General features: G+C 47.7%; 1 protein-coding gene across 2 annotated transcripts in view; it reads left to right on the top strand.

Annotated features, from left to right (window-relative positions):
* PHF6 (PHD finger protein 6) overlaps positions 1 to 18,517 on the top strand; it is a 130,376-nt gene that overhangs the window by 43,837 nt on the left and 68,022 nt on the right. The gene's annotated exons all lie outside the window — the stretch shown is intronic.

Raw genomic sequence — 18,517 nt, 5'->3', positions numbered from 1 at the left:
TGGCCCCTTGCCCGAGGTGAGGTCTCCGGTATCGGTACCGCTTGCGGTACCGGCTACGGCCGCCTCCCAGGCAGACTCCCCGACAACGTCGGCGGAGGGAGTTTCGCTGGTGCTGGTTGAGGGAGTTCACCTCTCGATGCTCCTACCGTGGCTGTGTTTCCACGGAGTCGAGTCGGGCACGGCTTCAGACGCAGGTTCGTGAACTTGTGTCTGATACCGATGGTGAGGCCTCGTGGGAGGAGGAGGAGAACATCAGATATTTCTCTGACGAGGAGTCTGATGGCCTTCCTTCTGATCCCACTCCCTCCCCTGAAAGGCAGCTTTCTCCTCCCGAGAGTCTGTCTTTCGCGGCCTTTGTCCGGGAGATGTCTACGGCCACCCCCTTCCCGGTGGTTGTGGAAGATGAGCACAGGGCTGAAATGTTTGAGCTCTTGGACTATCCTCCTCCACCTAAGGAAGCGTCCACAGTACCCATGCATCATGTCCTAAAAAAGACATTGCTGGCGAACTGGACCAAGCCATTAACTAATCCCCACATTCCCAAGAAGATCGAATCCCAGTATCGGATCCATGGGGACCCAGAGCTGATGCGCACTCAGTTGCCTCACGACTCTGGTGTGGTGGATCTGGCCCTAAAGAAGGCTAAGAGTTCTAGAGAGCATGCTTCGGCGCCCCCGGGCAAAGACTCCAGAACCTTAGACTCCTTTGGGAGGAAGGCCTATCATTCCTCTATGCTCGTGGCCAAGATTCAGTCCTACCAGCTCTACACGAGCATCCATATGCGGAACAATGTGCGACAGTTGGCGGGCTTGGTGGACAAGTTCCCTCCTGAGCAAGCCAAAGCCGTTTCAGGAGGTGGTCAGGCAGCTGAAGGCGTGCAGAAAATTCCTGGCCAGAGGGGTATATGATACCTTTGATGTTGCGTCCAGGGCCGCTGCTCAAGGTGTGGTGATGCGCAGACTCTCATGGCTGCGTGCCTCCGACCTGGAGAATAGGATCCAGCAGCGGATTGCGGACTCCCCTTGCCGAGCGGACAACATTTTTGGAGAGAAAGTCGAACAGGTAGTAGAACAGCTCCACCAGCGGGATAACGCTTTCGACAAATTCTCCCGCCGGCAGCCTTCAGCATCTACCTCCTCAGGTAGACGTTTTTATGGGGGAAGGAGGGCTGTTCCCTACTCTTCTGGTAAGCATAGGTACAATCCTCCCTCTTGCCAGCCTGCGGCCCAGGCTAAGCCCCAGCACGCTCACTCTCGTCAGCAGCGTGCGCCTCAGCAAGGCACCACGGCTCCCCAGCAAAAGCAGGGGACGAGCTTTTGACTGGCTCCAGCAGAGCATAGCCGACATCAACGTATCCGTGCCGGGCGATCTACCGGTTGGGGGGGAGATTGAAAGTTTTTCACTAAAGGTGGCCTCTTATAACCTCCGACTGTTGGGTTCTTCAAATAGTCCGGCAAGGATACACCCTCAATTTGGCCTCGAAGCCTCCAAATTGCCCACCGGGAGCTCAGTCCTACAGCTTCCAGCACAAGCAAGTACTTGCAGAGGAACTCTCCGCCCTTCTCAGCACCAATGCGGTCGAGCCCATGCCATCCGGGCAAGAAGGGCTGGGATTCTATTCCAGGTACTTCCTTGTGGAAAAGAAAACGGGGGATGCGTCCCATCCTAGACCTAAGGGCCCTGAACAAATATCTGGTCAAGGAAAAGTTCAGGATGCTTTCCCTGGGCACCCTTCTCCCCATGATTCAGGAAAACGATTGGCTATGCTCTCTGGACTTGAAGGACACCTACACGCACATCCCGATACTGCCAGCTCACAGGCAGTATCTGCGATTTCAGCTGGGCACACGTCACTTCCAGTACTGTGTGCTACCCTTTGGGCTCGCCTCTGCGCCCAGGGTGTTCACGAAGTGCCTGGCTGTGGTAGCAGCAGCGCTTCGCAGGCTGGGAGTGCACGTGTTCCCTTATCTCGACGATTGGCTGGTGAAGAACACATCCAAGGCGGGAGCTCAGCAGTCCATGCAGATGACTATTCGACTCCTGGAGCTACTGGGGTTTGTGATAAATTATCCAAAGTCCCATCTTCTCCCAGTACAGAACTCAAATTCATAGGAGCTCTGCTGGATTCTCAGACGGCTCGTACCTATCTTCCGGAGACAAGGACCAACAACCTGCTGTCCCTCGTCTCCCGGGTACGAGCGTCCCAGCAGATCACAGCTCGGCAGATGTTGAGATTGCTTGGCCACATGGCCTCCACAGTTCATGTGACTCCCACGGCTTGTCTTCACATGCGATCTGCTCAATGGACCCTAGCTTCCCAGTGGTTTCAGGCTGCTGGGGATCTAGAGGACATGATCCACCTGTCCACGAGTTTTCTCAAATCCCTGTACTGGTGGACGATTTGGTCCAATTTGACTCTGGGACGCCCTTTCGAAATTCCTCAGCCACAAAAAGTGCTGACTACGGATGCGTCTCTCCTGGGGTGGGGAGCTCATGTCGATGGGCTTCACACCCAGGGAAGCTGGTCCCTCCAGGAACGCGATCTGCAGATCAATCTCCTGGAGTTACGAGCGGTCTGGAATGCTCTGAAGGCTTTCAGAGATCGGCTGTCCCACCAAATTATCCAAATTCAGACAGACAACCAGGTTGCCATGTATTACATCCACAAGCAGGGGGGCACCGGATCTTGCCCCCTGTGTCAGGAAGCCGTCAGCATGTGGCTGTGGGCTCGCCGTTACGGCATGTTGCTCCAAGCCACATACCTGGCAGGCGTAAACAACAGCCTGGCTGACAGGTTGAGCAGGATTATGCAACCTCACGAGTGGTCGCTCAACTCCAGAGTAGTGCGCTGGATCTTCCAGGTGTGGGGCACCCCCTTGGTAGATCTCTTTGCATCTCGAGCCAACCACAAAGTCCCTCAGTTCTGTTCCAGGCTTCAGGCCCACGGCAGACTGGCATCGGATGCCTTCCTCCTGGATTGGGGGGAAGGCCTGCTGTATGCTTATCCTCTCATACCTCTGGTGGGGAAGACTTTGTTGAAACTCAAGCAAGACCGAGGCACCATGATTTTGATCGCTCCTTTTTGGCCGTGTCAGATCTGGTTCCCTCTCCTTCTGGAGTTATCCTCCGAAGAACCGTGGAGATTGGAGTGTTTTCCGACCCTCATCACACAGGACGAAGGGGCGCTTCTGCATCCCAACCTTCAGTCTCTGGCTCTCACGGCCTGGATGTTGAGAGCGTAGACTTTGCATCTTTGGGTCTGTCGGAGGGTGACTCCCGTGTCTTGCTTGCTTCCAGAAAAGATTCCACTAAGAGGAGTTACTTCTTTTTATGGAGGAGGTTTGCCGTCTGGTGTGACAGCAAGGCCTTAGATCCTCGCTCCTGTCCTACACAGACCCTGCTTGAATACCTTCTGCACTTGTCAGAGTCTGGTCTCAAGACCAACTCTGTAAGGGTTCACCTTAGCGCAATCAGTGCATACCATTACCGTGTGGAAGGTAAGCCGATCTCAGGACAGCCTTTAGTTGTTCACTTTCATGAGAGGTTTGCTTTTGTCAAAGCCCCCTGTCCAACCTCCTACAGTGTCATGGGATTTCAACGTCGTTCTCACCCAGCTGATGAAACCTCCTTTTGAGCCACTGAACTCCTGCCATCTGAAGTACTTGACCTGGAAGGTCATTTTCTTGGTGGCTGTTACTTCAGCTCGTAGAGTCAGTGAGCTTCAGGCCCTGGTAGCCCAGGCCCCTTACACTAGATTTCATCATAATAGAGTAGTCCTCCGCACTCACCCTAAGTTCTTGCCAAAGGTAGTGTCGGAGTTCCATCTGAACCAGTCAATTGTCTTGCCAACATTCTTTCCCCGTCCGCATTCCTGCCCTGCTGAACGTCAGCTGCACACATTGGACTGCAAAAGAGCATTGGCCTTCTATCTGGAGCGGACACAGCCCAACAGACAGTCTGCCCAATTGTTTGTTTCTTTTGATCCCAACAGAAGGGGAGTGGCTGTGGGGAAATGCACCATTTCAAATTGGCTAGCAGATTGCATTTCCTTAACTTACGCCCAGGCTGGGCTGGCTCTTGAGGGTCATGTCACGGCTCATCGTGTTAGAGCCATGGCAGCGTCAGTGGCCCACTTGAAGTCAGCCACTATTGAAGAGATTTGCAAGGCTGCAACGTGGTCATCTGTCCACACATTCACATCTCATTACTGCCTGCAGCAGGATACCCGACGCGACAGTCGGTTCGGGCAGTCAGTGCTTTAGAATCTGTTTGGGGTTTAGAATCCAACTCCACCCCCCTAGGCCCATGTTTATTCTGTTCCAGGCTACACTCTGTTGGTTGGATAAGTTGTTAGGTCAATCTCAGTTATGTCCTCGCCGTTGCGAGGCCCAATTGACCATGTTTGTTGTTTTGAGTGAGCCTGGGGGCTAGGGATACCCCATCAGTGAGAACAAGCAGCCTGCTTGTCCTCGGAGAAAGCGAATGCTACATACCTGTAGAAGGTATTCTCCGAGGACAGCAGGCTGATTGTTCTCACGAACCTGCCCGCCTCCCCTTTGGAGTTGTGTCTTCCCTTGTCTTTGTCTTGCCACATACGGGACTGACGAACACGAGCCGGTTCGGGCGGGAAGACGGCCGCGCATGCGCGGTGCGCATGGGCGCGCGAGGACTAGCAAAGGCCTTTGCTAGTGAAGTTTCCGGTTGGAGGGGGCTGCCGTGGACGTCACCCATCAGTGAGAACAATCAGCCTGCTGTCCTCGGAGAATACCTTCTACAGGTATGTAGCATTCGCTTTCACTCAACATGTAATTGAACTCTGGAATTCGTCGCCAGAGAATGTAGTAAAAGCAGTTAGTTTAGTGGGGTTTAAAAAAGGTTTGGATAATTTCCTAAAAGAAAAGTCCATAAGCCATTATTAAAATGGACTTGGGGAAAATCCACAGCTTATTTTTAGGATAAGCAGCATAAAATGTATTGTACTATTTTGGGATCTTGCCAGGTACTTGTGACCTGGGTTGGCCACTGTTTTAAACAGGATGCTGGGCTTGATGGACCTTCAGTCTGTCCCAGTATGGCAGTACTTATGTATGAAAGATTCCTTAGCAACTCCAAAGAATTAGTCCATACTTGTGGGTTGTGCTCATCTACCAGCAGGTGGAGATAGAGTAAATTAGAAATTTGCCACTTAAGGCGACTGTGCACTACTTTCCATTCAGTATCTCTCTCCAACAGGCGGTAGAACCTTGCTGTGCAGCTCTGTTTCAGATTCCTGTGGTGGGCTTCTGTTTCCTTTCTGAGGTTTCAGTTGAGCTTCTGGGGCAAAGGCTTTATATATTTGGCCTTTTGGGTATAAACCTGGTGGTCTGGTCTCTCGCCTCTACCACCACTTCTCCCCTCTGCAGCTTCTCTTGCCTCTTAAAAAAAAAAAAAGTCTGAGCCTGCAGTTTCTCTTTGTAGAGACTTTATTTGGAGAGTATTCTCAGTCAAGGAATGCTACTGTAGTGCTTTGTGCCTGGGAACCATATATCACCTGTTGCTTCAGTGTGGTGTGTTTTTCAGATTTTACTTATGGTGGAACAGCATTTAACCAACTCTGCAACCATAAGTAAAATCTGAAAAACTTGCCACAGTGAAGAAAATTACAATTAAAAAAAACAACAACACATTGAGAGCTTCCCCTGTTTCATTTGTGGCAATTTCTTTTTGTTACCAGAACTCTATTTATATTGGCAGTACAGGTATTCCTCCTTTTAGGAGTTTAATATAGTGTCATGCTTGATGCTATTGGCTCCAAGTTTCTCTGAGAAGTTTTACACCTTGATTTTTTTTTCTGAGGCTAGTGCACTGTTCCCATGTCTCTCCTGGTCTCCATTGTAACCATGGAAAAATGGGAACCTCAGTGGTGCCATGGGTGGGATTTTCTCCAGGTGCAGTGTTTACAGTGCTTTGAGAAGCAGAATATTCTGGAAGGTGGCTGGCTTTCATCCTGAAAGTTGCAGGTTCAAGGCTGGCTTGTGCATAATATTACAACCTGTGGAACTTGGCTCTGTTTCAAATGGTACTAATATTTTGCTTCACTCTCCCATGTTGCTTGCTTTGGCAAGCAGTTCATTGCATGGCTGGTATAGCTAACACTATGCTCCAGTGATAAAGGTTAGCTGTGTTGGTTTTCCATAGCATTTCAACTCTCTGGTATTGCACACTGACACTGGCCAAAACTATTGCATACCAGCTACAGCTGCTACTGTATCTAAGTGGTACCGCTAGCTAAATGTTTCTGTTACACGTTTGCACCTTTTAATTGTATTGGACAGCTAACGATATTACAGAACTACTTCAGTGTAGAGGACTACTATTACTACTACTAATCATTTCTATAGCGCTACTAGACTTGCGCAGTGTTGTACAAATTATATGCAGGTACTTTCTTTGTCCCTGGAGGGCTCACAATCTAACTTTTGTACCTGGGGCAATGGAGGGTTAAGTGAATTGCTCAAGATCACAAGGAGCTGCAGTGGGAGTCGAACCCAGGTCACCAGGATCAACGTGCACAGTGGTACACACCAGCCATATTCTGCTACACCATCTTGCTCTGCCACACTAGTTAGCTCCAGTGCACAGCCATGCCAGCCAGTTCTAGTGCACAGCCACAGCAGCCAGCTCTTGACACTCCTAGCTGAGACTAGTCTGATGCTTTTCTTCTAAATTGGGGGATGGCATATTCTCCAATGTTTCTCAGTAAAAACTCTTTTATTTATTTTATTTTTGTTACATTTGTACCCCGCGCTTTCCCACTCATGGCAGGCTCTATGCGGCAGGCAAAGGAGGGTTAAGTGACTTGCCCAGAGTCACAAGGAGCTGCCTGTGCCGGGAATCGAACTCAGTTCCCCAGGACCAAAGTCCACCACCCTAACCACTAGGCCACTCCTTCACTCTCTTGAAACCATGACTCTCATCATACCATCCTGGCTGGAACAGATATGGTTCCCTCTGCTTCTGGAGCTGGTCTCTGAAAATTTTTGGAGACTGATGTGCTTTTGGATCTTTCTCACTCAGAACTTAAATCCCAATCTCCAGTCTGTGGCCCTAACAGCTTGGATGTTGATAGAAATGGACTCCTTAGGCATACCAGGTTCTTCTTGCTTACTGGAGACTCTACTAGGTGGTCATATGGTTTCAAGTGGAAGAAGTTTGCCATCCGGTGTGAGGGTAAGGCCCTAGATCCTTTTTTCCTGCCCTATGCAAAAACTCTTTGAATAGCTTCTACATATGTCAGATTAGGTCTCAAGACCAAGTGCAATTGGAGCTGTTTATCAATGTGTAGAGGGTAAGCCTATCTCTGCTCAGCCTATATCTCACTTCATGAGGGGCATGCTTTTACCGAAACCTCCCATCAAGGCCCTGCCTCCCCCCCATGTCATGGGATCTCAGTGTTGTCCTTACCTAGCTGATGAATGTTCCTCTTGAGCCACTTGATACCTGTCACCTGAAGAACCTGACTAGAAGGTTTTGGGGTTTTGTATTTGATGATGGTCACTTCAGCCTGTCAGTGAGCTCCAGGCCTTAATAGCTGATCCACTTTACATGGTTTTACTTGCAAGTTCCTTCCTAAGGTGGTGTCAGAATTCTATCTTAGCAATCAGTTCTGCAAACATTTTTCCCAGGACCACATGCCCATCAATGTGAAAGTGCACTGCATATTCTGGACTGCAAGAGATCCTTGGTATTTTATCTGAAACAGACTAAAACCCATATAAAGTCCACCCAGCTTTTGTTTCTTTTGACCCTCAACAGGATGGAGGCTTATATGCACTTCTTTTTTGGCTTGCAGACTGCATTTCTTTTACTTGTGCCCAAGCTAGGCTGACTTTGGAGTGTCATGTCACTGCTCACAATGTCAAAGCCATGACTGCAAGGGAATAGAAGTGTATGAGGCCACAGATGGAACCATGATTCGGAGCCAAAATTCAGAGAGCAATTTTATTCATGACCCAACACAGCCCATGTTTCGGCGAATGCCTGCATCTGAGGTCTGTCAGATTAGAATCACAGCATAATATCTGACAGACTCCTGATGCAGGCATTTGCCAAAACACAGGCCGTGTCAGTTCACTGAATAAAATTGCTTTTTCTGAATTTTGGCTCCGCTTCGTGGTTCCATGTGTGGCTCCATACATTTCTGTTGCCTCACGATTCATTGTGTTGCTGTTTCCCTCTGATCTGCCTGTTAAAGCCATGACTGCATTTTCTCCATAGAGATTTGCAGGGCTACAGCATAGACCTCGGTCCATATTCACCTCTCTACTGTCTGGAATAAGACTCCTGATGCAATGGCTGGTTTGGTCAAACAGTCCTTCAGAATTTATTTGGAGTGTAGAATACAACTCCACCTTTCCTAAGTCCATTTGTTTTAAGCTCCAGGGTGTAAAAAAAAAAACAAACAACCCCCCTAACCACACCCACATTTTATTTTTGTATTTGATCCTTACTTGAATTCCAGGCCTCCTTTTATCCCTATTTGTTTCAGACACCCTGGCAGCTAGGGATTCCCATCATTCAGAATATCTGCATCCTGCTTGTTCTTGGAGAAAGTGAAGTTAATTCACCTGTAGCAGCTGTTTTCCGAGGACAGCAGGATGCAATTGATATTGGGCTGTGTCTTTCTGTCGGCGCCCTGCATAGAAGATGAAAGAAAAAAACAATTATTTTTTTGAAAATTTTTGATAACTAAAAAACCAAAAATTCTTTAGGGAATTTTTATTTTGCTAAATTTTGTTTTTCTTGTGTGTTTGATGTGCAGTTCTATCTGATTTTGGCGTTATTTTCTGGTTCTTTTATTTGAATTTGTTATATTGTGCTCCGCCTTGATTTGCTTCAGTGATAAAGGTGGATTTAACAAATTTTAATAAACGATATTCTGATTGCCCCACCCTTCTTCCCTTGGAGTTGTATTATATTAGCTCTAGTATTAGACTGATTTGGTCCCGTGTGGTGACAGCAAGTGGAAAGGTGCACACATGTGCAGTGGACCACTCTCAAAGGCTTCTGGAATGGTTGTTGGGGGCAGTTTTCATGCCAGGCTCTGTTGTATGACATCGCGCATCAGTCAGACTATCTGCATCAGCCAGAATGAGAATTCTGCTGTCCTCTGAACACTTGCTACAGGTGAGCAACTTTGCTTTATAAAATATGCATGTACGTAACTCCAGTCCGTGCTCCATGTAAACTATGGCCCTCAGGAATACCTACTCATAGCACATACACACTCATGCATTCACATACTGTATATATTTTTAGGGCTGTACATTTAGCGCGTTAATGCAATTAATGCATTAAATGTTTAACGTTCGTTAAAAATTGTAATGCTCGTTAAAGGACAGTTTGCTTTCACCATCCACAATCATCCAGCCTTGCTCACCTGAGCTGCATGGACCAGCTGCTGGGTGAGCCCTGCTGCTGTGGCAAGAAGAGGCAGCTCCCCAATGTGCAAGGGAAGCACAGCCAGCCGAGCACACCCACGAACCGGAAGTGACCATAGAGGTACGAGCCCATGGCACTTCCGGACTGGGGCAGGGTAGAAGAGACTGTGGGCAGCAGTGTTGGGGCCTCCATCTCCCTTTTTGTTTTTACTCCCATCCATTTCTTATATCCAGGATCTTTCACTAATGCTGCTTGTACCTGCCTCCTCTGATGTTACGTTTTAACGCTGAAGGCAGGCTGCATCTCAGGCACCCAAAGTGCCTCTCTCTCGCGTGTCCTGCCTCCTCTGACAGAACTTCCTGTTTCTGGACGGCACGCTACAGAAAGAGAGAGAGACACTTTGGGTGATGGAGACGCAGCCTGCTTTCAGTGTTAAACACATGGTCGGAAGAGGCAGGTAGAAGCATTAGTGAAAGATCCTGGATATAAGAAATGGATGGGAATAAAAACAAAAAGGAAGATGGGGAAGAGAGGACATGGTGCCCGGGGAGGAAGATGGTGCCCATGGAGAGAAGGGGAAGGGGAGAGAAGAGAGAGAGGATGAGATGGTGCTGGCCATGAAGAGGAGGAGGAAAAGGAGAGGAGATGATTGGAGGGGGGAAGATGGGAGGACATAGTGCCCATGAAGATAAGGGGGAAAGGGAAGGGAAATGGGACTTGATATACCGCCTTTCTGTGGTATTTTGCAACTACATTCAAAGCGGTTTACATGTATACAGGTACTTATTTTGTACCTGGGGCAATGGAGGGTTAAGTGACTTGCCCACAGTCACAAAGAGCTGCAGTGGGAATCGAACCCAGTTCCCCAGGATCAAAGTCCACTGCACTAACCACTAGGCTACTACTCCACTCCAAGGGGAAGGGAAGAGGGAAAGGAGGAGATGGTGCCCATGGAGGGAAGGAAAGAAATGGAAACTAGATAGATATGAGCAGGAAGAAGAAAAATAGAAGAAAGTTGAGTGTGAAAGATGGATATAGAGCAGGAAATGAAGAAGGAGAAAATAAATATAGTGAATATGACACTAGGTCCATGAAACAGAGTAGAGCACAAGAAAGCAGAACCAGAGACAGTGAACAAGATAAATCAAAAGATAAAATCACCAGACAACAAAGGTGTAATTTAGTAACTGAAATATGTCAGTTTAGAGAATTTACATCTGTTGTCTATATATTGCACTGTACAGGAGGCAATGCAAGCTATTTTCCATATATAAATTGTGCTTTACATGTGGAAAATGTACAAATTGCAAGTACTAGACATCATTAAAAACTAAAGTTCCTTCCTCCCTCCCTCCCGGCAACAGGAGGCACAGCAGGCGCAAACACCCCCGATGCTGATGCAGTCTGTTGCATGATGTCAGGGAGCAAGGCCCGGATGCGCTCATCGAGGGCTGAAACCATGAATGACTGGGGTGTCAGCTCAGAGACAGTCTGCGGAGCTGCTGGGGTTGAGACGGGAGGCTGGTCCTAGTTGCAGGAAGACCGATGCATTGGCACCTCCTGTATGGAGGGGGAGTTGTCTTCCCGGCTCCAACGCTTCTTGGGTGCTGAATTCCTCAACACCCCAGCGATCCCGGCACATGAGTCGAGGGGGATTGATGCTGATGCTTCTTGACCTTTGCCAGAAGCTGGTCATCAAGGCTTCTCTGTGCCGAGGACGACGTTGAATCCTCATGTTGCCTCGGTGTCAGGTCCGACGCAGGCTGGTCCCGGGGACTTTGAGCAACAGTCGGCACCGAGGCAGGTGGAGACCCACTCGATGCACAACTGCTCCCAGTCTGTACAGGACTAGCAGCCATACATGCTGATGCTCTCGATGCAACACCTGATGCTGATGCCAGTGCAGCTGATGCAGATGTCAAGGATTCAGACTGGGCTCCAAAAATCTTTTCGTGCCTAGCCTCTCTGGCCAGCTGGATCCTTTTCTTCATGCAAAGACACAGGACACAGTTGGAAGGGCTATAATTGGGCTCAACCCCAGCAGCTCCGCAGACTGTCTCTGAGCTGACACCCGAGTGCATCTGGGCCTTGCTCCCTGAGCTGCTGGCTGACATCATGCAACAGACTGCATCGATATCAGGGGTGCTTGCACCTGCCGTGTCTCATGTTGCGGCTCTGCTTGGCCCTCAGCATTCAGTGCGGCCTCAGATGGCGGTGTTGCATGCAGCCCTGGTGTCGACTACACCCAAGCTGGCACTCCCTCGACATCTGTGGAGGAAACTTTGCTGGAGTTGAGGAGCCACTCCTTGATGCTCCACTCAAGGACATGGTTCCTCCAAGTCAAGACAGGCTTGATCTCAGCTCTCCCATACAGAGTTTTTGACTTACACCAATGAGGAGATCTCATGGGAGTCTGAGGAGGATTCATGCTACTTCTCGGAGGAAAAGTCCTATGGTATCCCTTCTGACTCCTCCCCTCCACAGGAAAGGAGGAAGGAGCCTTTCCTTTCCCTTGTTTGTCAAGAAAATGGCAGCTGCCATTCCGTTTCCTTTGGAGGTGGAGGACCAGCCCAGGGCCAAGATTCTCAATGTCTGGAAATGAGTCTCCTCCTAGAGCGGCTGTGACTGTCTGCACTATACAAGATCTTGCAGGACTTTCTTATGCAGAACTAATAGTCCCCTCTGTCTGTCTCGGTACTTCAGAACATGAGCGTTGCCATACTGGTACAGACTGAAGGTCCATCAAGCCCAGCATCCTGTTTCCATCAGTGACCAATCCAGGTTATAAATACCTGGCAAGGTCCCAAAACAGTACAATGCATTTTATGCTGCTTGTCCTAGAAATAAGCAGTGGATTTTCAATAAGTTCATCTTAATAAGGGCTTATGGACTTTTCTTTTAGGAAGCGATCCAAACCTTTTTTTAAACCCCACTAAGCTAAGTGCTTTAACCACATTCTTTGGCAACAGATTCCACAGTTTAATTACATGTTGAGTGAAGAAATATTTTCTCCGATTCTTTTGAATATAGTTGCAAAATACCACAGAAAGGCGGTATATCAAATCCCATTTCCCTTTCTCCTTTCCCTTTAAATTTACTACTTTGTAGCTTCGTTGCTTGCCCCCTAGTCCTAGTATTTTTGGAAAGCGTAAACAAACAATTCACGTCTATCAGTTCCATTCCATTCGTTATTTTTATTTGTTGCATTTGTATCCCACATTTGCCCACCTATTTGCAGGCTCAATGTGGCTTACATTATGCCATAATGGCGATCGCCATTTCCGGGATGAGATAGACCTCTATCATATCTCCCCTCAGACATCTTTTCTCCAAGCTGAAAAGCCCTTACCGCTTTAGCCTTTCCTCGTAGGGAAGTCGTCCCATCCCCTATTTCATTTTTGTTGCCCTCCTCTTTACCTTTTCTAATTCCACTATATCTTTTTTGAGATGCGGTGACCAGAATTACACACTATATTCGACGTGCGGTTGCACCATGGAGCGATACAAAGGCATTATAATGTTCTCATTTTTGTTTTCCATTCAGTTTTCTTTCTTAGCCTCCACTGCACACTGAGCATCATCAACGATGACACTTAGATCCCTTTCCTTGTCGGTGACTCTTAATGTGGAACCTTGCATCACATAGTTATAGTTCGGGTTCCTCTTTCCCACATGCATCACTTTGCACTTGCTCACATTAAACGTCATCTGCAATTTGGATGCCCAATCTGATAAGGTCCTCTAGTAATTTTTCCCAATCTTCTTGTGATTTAACAACTTTGAATAGCTTTTTGTCATCAGCAAATTTAATTACCTCCCATCTCAAGATCATTTATAAATAAGTTAAAAAGCAGCGGTCCCAGCACAGACCTCTGGAGAACCCCACTATCTTCCCTTTTCCATTGAGAATACTGATCATTTAACCCTACTCTCTGTTTTCTATCTTTTAACCAGTTTTTAATCCACAATAGGGGGAAAGGGAACGGGACTTGATATACTGCCTTTCTTTGGTTTTGCAACTACATTCAAAGCGGTTTACTTGTTATATACAGGTACTTATTTTGTACCTGGGGCAATGGAGGGTTAAGTGATTTGCCCAGCGTCACAAGGAGCTGCAGTGTGAATTGAGCCCAGATACCCAGGATCGAAGTCTGCTGCACTAACCACTATGCTACTCTTCCACTACGTCCTACCATGATTCTCCAATTTCCTTTGAAGTCTTTCATAAGGTACTTTGTCAAATGCCTATGAAAATCCAGATACACAATATCAACTGTCTCACCTTTATCCACATGTTTGTACACCCCTTCAAAGAAATGTAGTAGATTGGTGAGGCAAGATTTCCCTTCAGTAAATTCATGTTAGTAATAATAGTTATGCAAGTTCGTTTTGCAATTCTGTCTGTACTCTGGGATGAATACCATCTGGTCCAGGCAATTTGTCAAGTCTTCAATTTGTCAAATTGCCCCATTACATCTTCCAGGTTTACAGAGATTTCATTCAATTTCTGTGACTTGTCAGCTTTGAATACAATTTCTGGCACTGGTATCGCTCCCAAATCTTCCTCGGTGAAAACAGAAGCAAAGTATTCAAGTTTTTACTATGTGTTTTTGCCTCCAACACAACCTTTTGTTCAAAATCTGTCTTTGCCTTCCTTATCAATGCGTTGCATTTAACTTGCCATTCCTTATGCGGCGGCAGGGGGGGGGGGGGTTGAAAGTAGAGGGGGCCAGGGCTAAATCTGTGGAGGCCCATATCCCCGTGGCCTCACCTAGCTACGCTCCTGGTAGCTTCCTTCATCTCACTTTTTAACCATGACAGTTGTCATTTGGCCTTCCTGTTTCCTTTTTTTTACTACATGGAATATAATCAGATTCAGAGTACTCTTGGGTTTGATAAGCCTCAGCTGCCTCATTCGCTGGTGGTTGAATCTGCACTAAAAAAGGCCAAGAGTTCTAGAGACTATGCTTCAGTTCCCCATGCAAGGAAGCTAAAACCTTGGACTCTTTTGGGCAGAAGATGTTTCAGGCTTTTGTGCTCTTGTCCTGTATTCAATCTTACCAGCTCTTCACGAGCATGTACTTGTGGGACTTGGTGCGCAAGCTGCTGGATTTGCAGACACTCCCACCAGAGTAGGCCAAATTGCTTCACCAGTTGGCCAAGCAGCAAATGGCGTGTCATAAATGCTTGGCCAGGGACACCTACGACACTTTTGATGTGGCTTCCAGGATCTCTGTACAAAATATACTGATGCATAGACTTTCATGGCTGTGTGTTTCTGACTTGGAACCGTTGGTTCAGCAGAGATTGGCAGATGCCCCATACTGGGGGGGGGGTAACCTTTTTGGCAAGAAAGTGGAGGAGGTCGCTGACCAGATCAAATAACAAACGGATACATCCATTTTCCTGCTGGATGCCTAATGCATCTGCCTCCTCATCTAGGAAGTTTTTTATCAAGTTGAGAAGGGGTGCCTACTACCCACAGAGACATAGGTACGCTGCTGTGTGTTACCCTCCTGAGCAGGAACAACCCTGGCAAGCTCGTTCATGTCAACAGTGTGTGCCTAAAGCCCTTGCTGCTCCCCAGTCAAAGCAGGGGATGAACTTTTCACTGGTTCCAGCAGAGGGTAGCAGCAACGTATCCATGACGGACTATTTGCCAGTCGGGGGGAGGCTGAAGTTTTTCCATGAAAGGTGACCCCTTCTAACCTCTGCTGTTGCCTTCTTCAAATAGTCCATCTCGGGTACACCCTGAATTAGCGTCAGAAGCCACCAAATTGCCCACCAGGAGCTCTTTACTTCAGCTGTCTGCACGAACAGGTACTTGCAGAGGATCTCTCAGCCCTTCTGAAGGCCCATGCGGTCAAATCTGTTCCACCAGGGGAAAAAGGGTGGGGATTCTATTCCAGGTACTTTTTTGTGCAAAAGAAGACAATGGGATGCATCCCATCTTAGACCTAAGGGCCCTGAACAAATTCTTGGTCAAAGAGGAGTTCAGGATAGTTTCCCTCGGCACACTTCTTTCCATGATTCAGGAAAACGATTGGCTATGCTCTCTGGACTTAAAGGGTGCTTATACACACATCCTGATACTTGCAGCTCACTGGAGGTATCTGCGATTTCGGCTTGGAATACAGCACTTCCAGTACTTTGTGTTGCCTTTTGTTCTGGTGTCAGCTCCCAGGGTATTTACCAAATGTCTAGCGGTAGTTGCAGTGTTGCTATGCATACTGGGAGTCCATGTGTTCCCTTATCTCGACGATTGGCTGGTGAAGAGTGCTTCGGAGGATAGTGCTCGGAAGTCCATGTGGAGGACTTATTTGGGTGCTTAAACTATTGGGGTTTGTTTTTAAACAACCCCAAGTCCCATCTTCACCCTGTCCAGCAGTTGGAATTCATTGGAGCCCTGCTCGATATGCAGAATGTTTGAGCCTCCCTCCCAGGGCCATGGGTGGATATTGTAGTCACGCAGGCTTCTCGGGTTTGCACCTCAGCAGGTCACTGCCCGGCAAATGTTGAGGTGGTTGGGACACATGTCATCTACAGTTTGTAACGCCCATGACACGTTCTCACATGAGAACTGCCCAGTGGACCCTAGCTTTCATTGGTGGCAAGCCACAGGGAACCTGGAAAGTGTCATCCCCAGAGCTTGCTCACTCCCTGTTGTGGACCATTTGATCCAATTTGACAATGGGACTTCCATTCCAAATTCTTCATCCACCCAAAATGCTGACAATGGATTCATCTTGCCTTGATTGGGGAGCCCAGGTAGACAGGCTTCACACGGGGTTTTTGGTCCGCCCAGGAGCAGATCTCCAGTTCAATCTCTTGGAGCTTCAGGCTATTTGGTGGAACACTCTAAAGGCTTTTAGAGATCGGACATCTTACTAAGTTGTACAAATTCAAACAGACAATCAGGCTGCAATGTATTACACCAACAAGCAGGGGGGCACCAGATCATGCCTTCTGTGTCAGGAGGCTGTTTAGATGTTATGTTGGGCTCTTTGGTATGCCCCTTTGTGCCACTTACATGGCAAGCAAAAACAGCCTGGCCGACAGACTGAGCAGGGTCATTCAACTGCACGAGTAGTCTCTCAACATGGGCATTGCCCGGGAGATCTTTCGAGTGTGTGGGACCCCTTCTGTGGATCTCTTTGCCTCTCACATCAATCACAAAGTCCCTCGGTTCTGTTCCAGGCTCCAGGCCCGTGACAGACTAGCATCTGATGCCTTCCTCCTTCATTGGGAAACAGGTCTTCTGTATGTGTATCCTCCTGTACCTCTTGTGGGGAAGACTTCATTGAAATTCAGGCAAGACCGCAGAACAATAATTCTGATCCCGCCGTACTGGCTTTGACAGATCTGGTTCCCTCTTCTGGAATTATCCTCCAAAGAACTATGGAGATTGGAGAGCCGTGGAGTCTTTCTGCATCCCTACCTCTAGTCTCTGGCTCTCACAACCTGGATATTGAGAACCTAGAATTTGCTTCCTTGGGTCTTCCAAAGAGTGTCTCTTTCCTGGCTTCCAGGAAAGATTCCACTACGAGGTGTTACTCTTTTAAATGGAGGAGGTTTGCCGACTGGTGGGAGGTCAAGGCCCTAGATAACCCTTCCTTACCCTTCACAGACCCTACTTCAATACCTTTTTATACCTTTCTGAGTCTGGTCTTAATACCAACTCCGTAAGGGCTCACGTCAGTGTGATTAGTGCTTATCGGCTTGTAGAGTGTAAGCCCATCTTTGGACAGCCTCTAGTTCGCTTCATGAGAGATTTGCTTCTGTCAGAGCCCCCTGTCAAACCTCCACCTGTGTCATGGGACCACAACATCATTCTCAGCCAACTGATGAAAGCACCTTTTGAGCCACTGGATTCCTGCCATATGAATTACTTGACCTGAAAGGTCATTTTCTTGGTGGTTGTTACTTCAACTTGTAGAGTCAGTGAGCTTCAATCCTTGGTACTGGATGCACTTTATACTAAGTTTCATCATAACAGTAGTCTTCCGTACACACCCTAAGGTGGTGTCGGAGTTTCATCTGAACCAGTCGATTGTTTTGCCAGCATTCTTTTCCCGACCTCATTCCCATCCTGGTGAGAGCGCTTTGCACACCTTAAGACTGCAAGCGATCATTGGCCTAGTATACGGCCCTACAGACAGTCCACTCAACTTTTATTTGGGGGTTGCCACAATTCTTGATTGGCTGGCAGATTGCATTTCTTTCATTTATCCCCGGGACAGGCAGACCCTGGAGGGTTATGTCAAGGCTTATGATGTCGGAGCCATGGATGCGTCGGTAGCCCACTTGTGGTCATCTTCCATTGAAGAGATTTGCAAGGCTGCAACATGGTTTTCACTCCATACATTCACATCTCACTTCTACCGTGACCAGGATACCCAACGCAACAATTGGTTTGGACAGACGGTGCTGGGGTCTAAAATCCAACTCCATCCATCTAGGCCTGTTTTGTTCTGTTCCAGGCTGCATTCTCATTCAGTTTGTATGTAGTTTTTAGGATAATCTGTGTTCTGTCCTTGCTGTTGCAAGGCTCAGTTGACCAAAGGTGGTGTTTTTTGGTGAGCCTGGTTGCTAGGGATTCCCTGTGTGTGAGAATACATAGGCCTGCTCGTCCTCAGAGAAAGTGAAGATACTTACCTGTGGCAGGTATTCTGAGACCAGCAGGCCCTTATATTCTCACAACTCTCCCATCTCCCCTTGGCATTATCTCCTATTTCTGTTTTTCTTTGATGTAGTATTTTGCTGCTGGTAACCACTCTCTTGCTGCGGGCGGGAAGACACATTCGCAGTATAGCATGTCTCGTGCTGTACAAAGCTGTTACTAGCTTCTTATACAGTAAAACTCATTGAGGCTTTTGTGCTTCCTCACTCAATTATCTACGCTGCAGTGGTGTGGCTTGCAATAGTGTTGATAATCATTAAACCCTGCTTAAAATCTTAATTAGGTGCATCTCATCCTCTCTGTGTAGTTTTCCTCTATATAATCTCAATCGCAATAAACATACATTACCCAGTATTTTAACTTCATAACTACTTTTCTGTACTCATGGGTATTTGTTGTATTGCCTCTTGTCTAACA

Source organism: Microcaecilia unicolor, chromosome 7, assembly GCF_901765095.1.
Source record: "Microcaecilia unicolor chromosome 7, aMicUni1.1, whole genome shotgun sequence".
In the NCBI taxonomy this organism is placed as follows: Eukaryota; Metazoa; Chordata; class Amphibia; order Gymnophiona; family Siphonopidae; genus Microcaecilia; species Microcaecilia unicolor.
The sequence above is the reverse complement of the archived record's forward strand: the minus strand, read 5'-3'. Positions and strand labels throughout refer to the sequence as shown.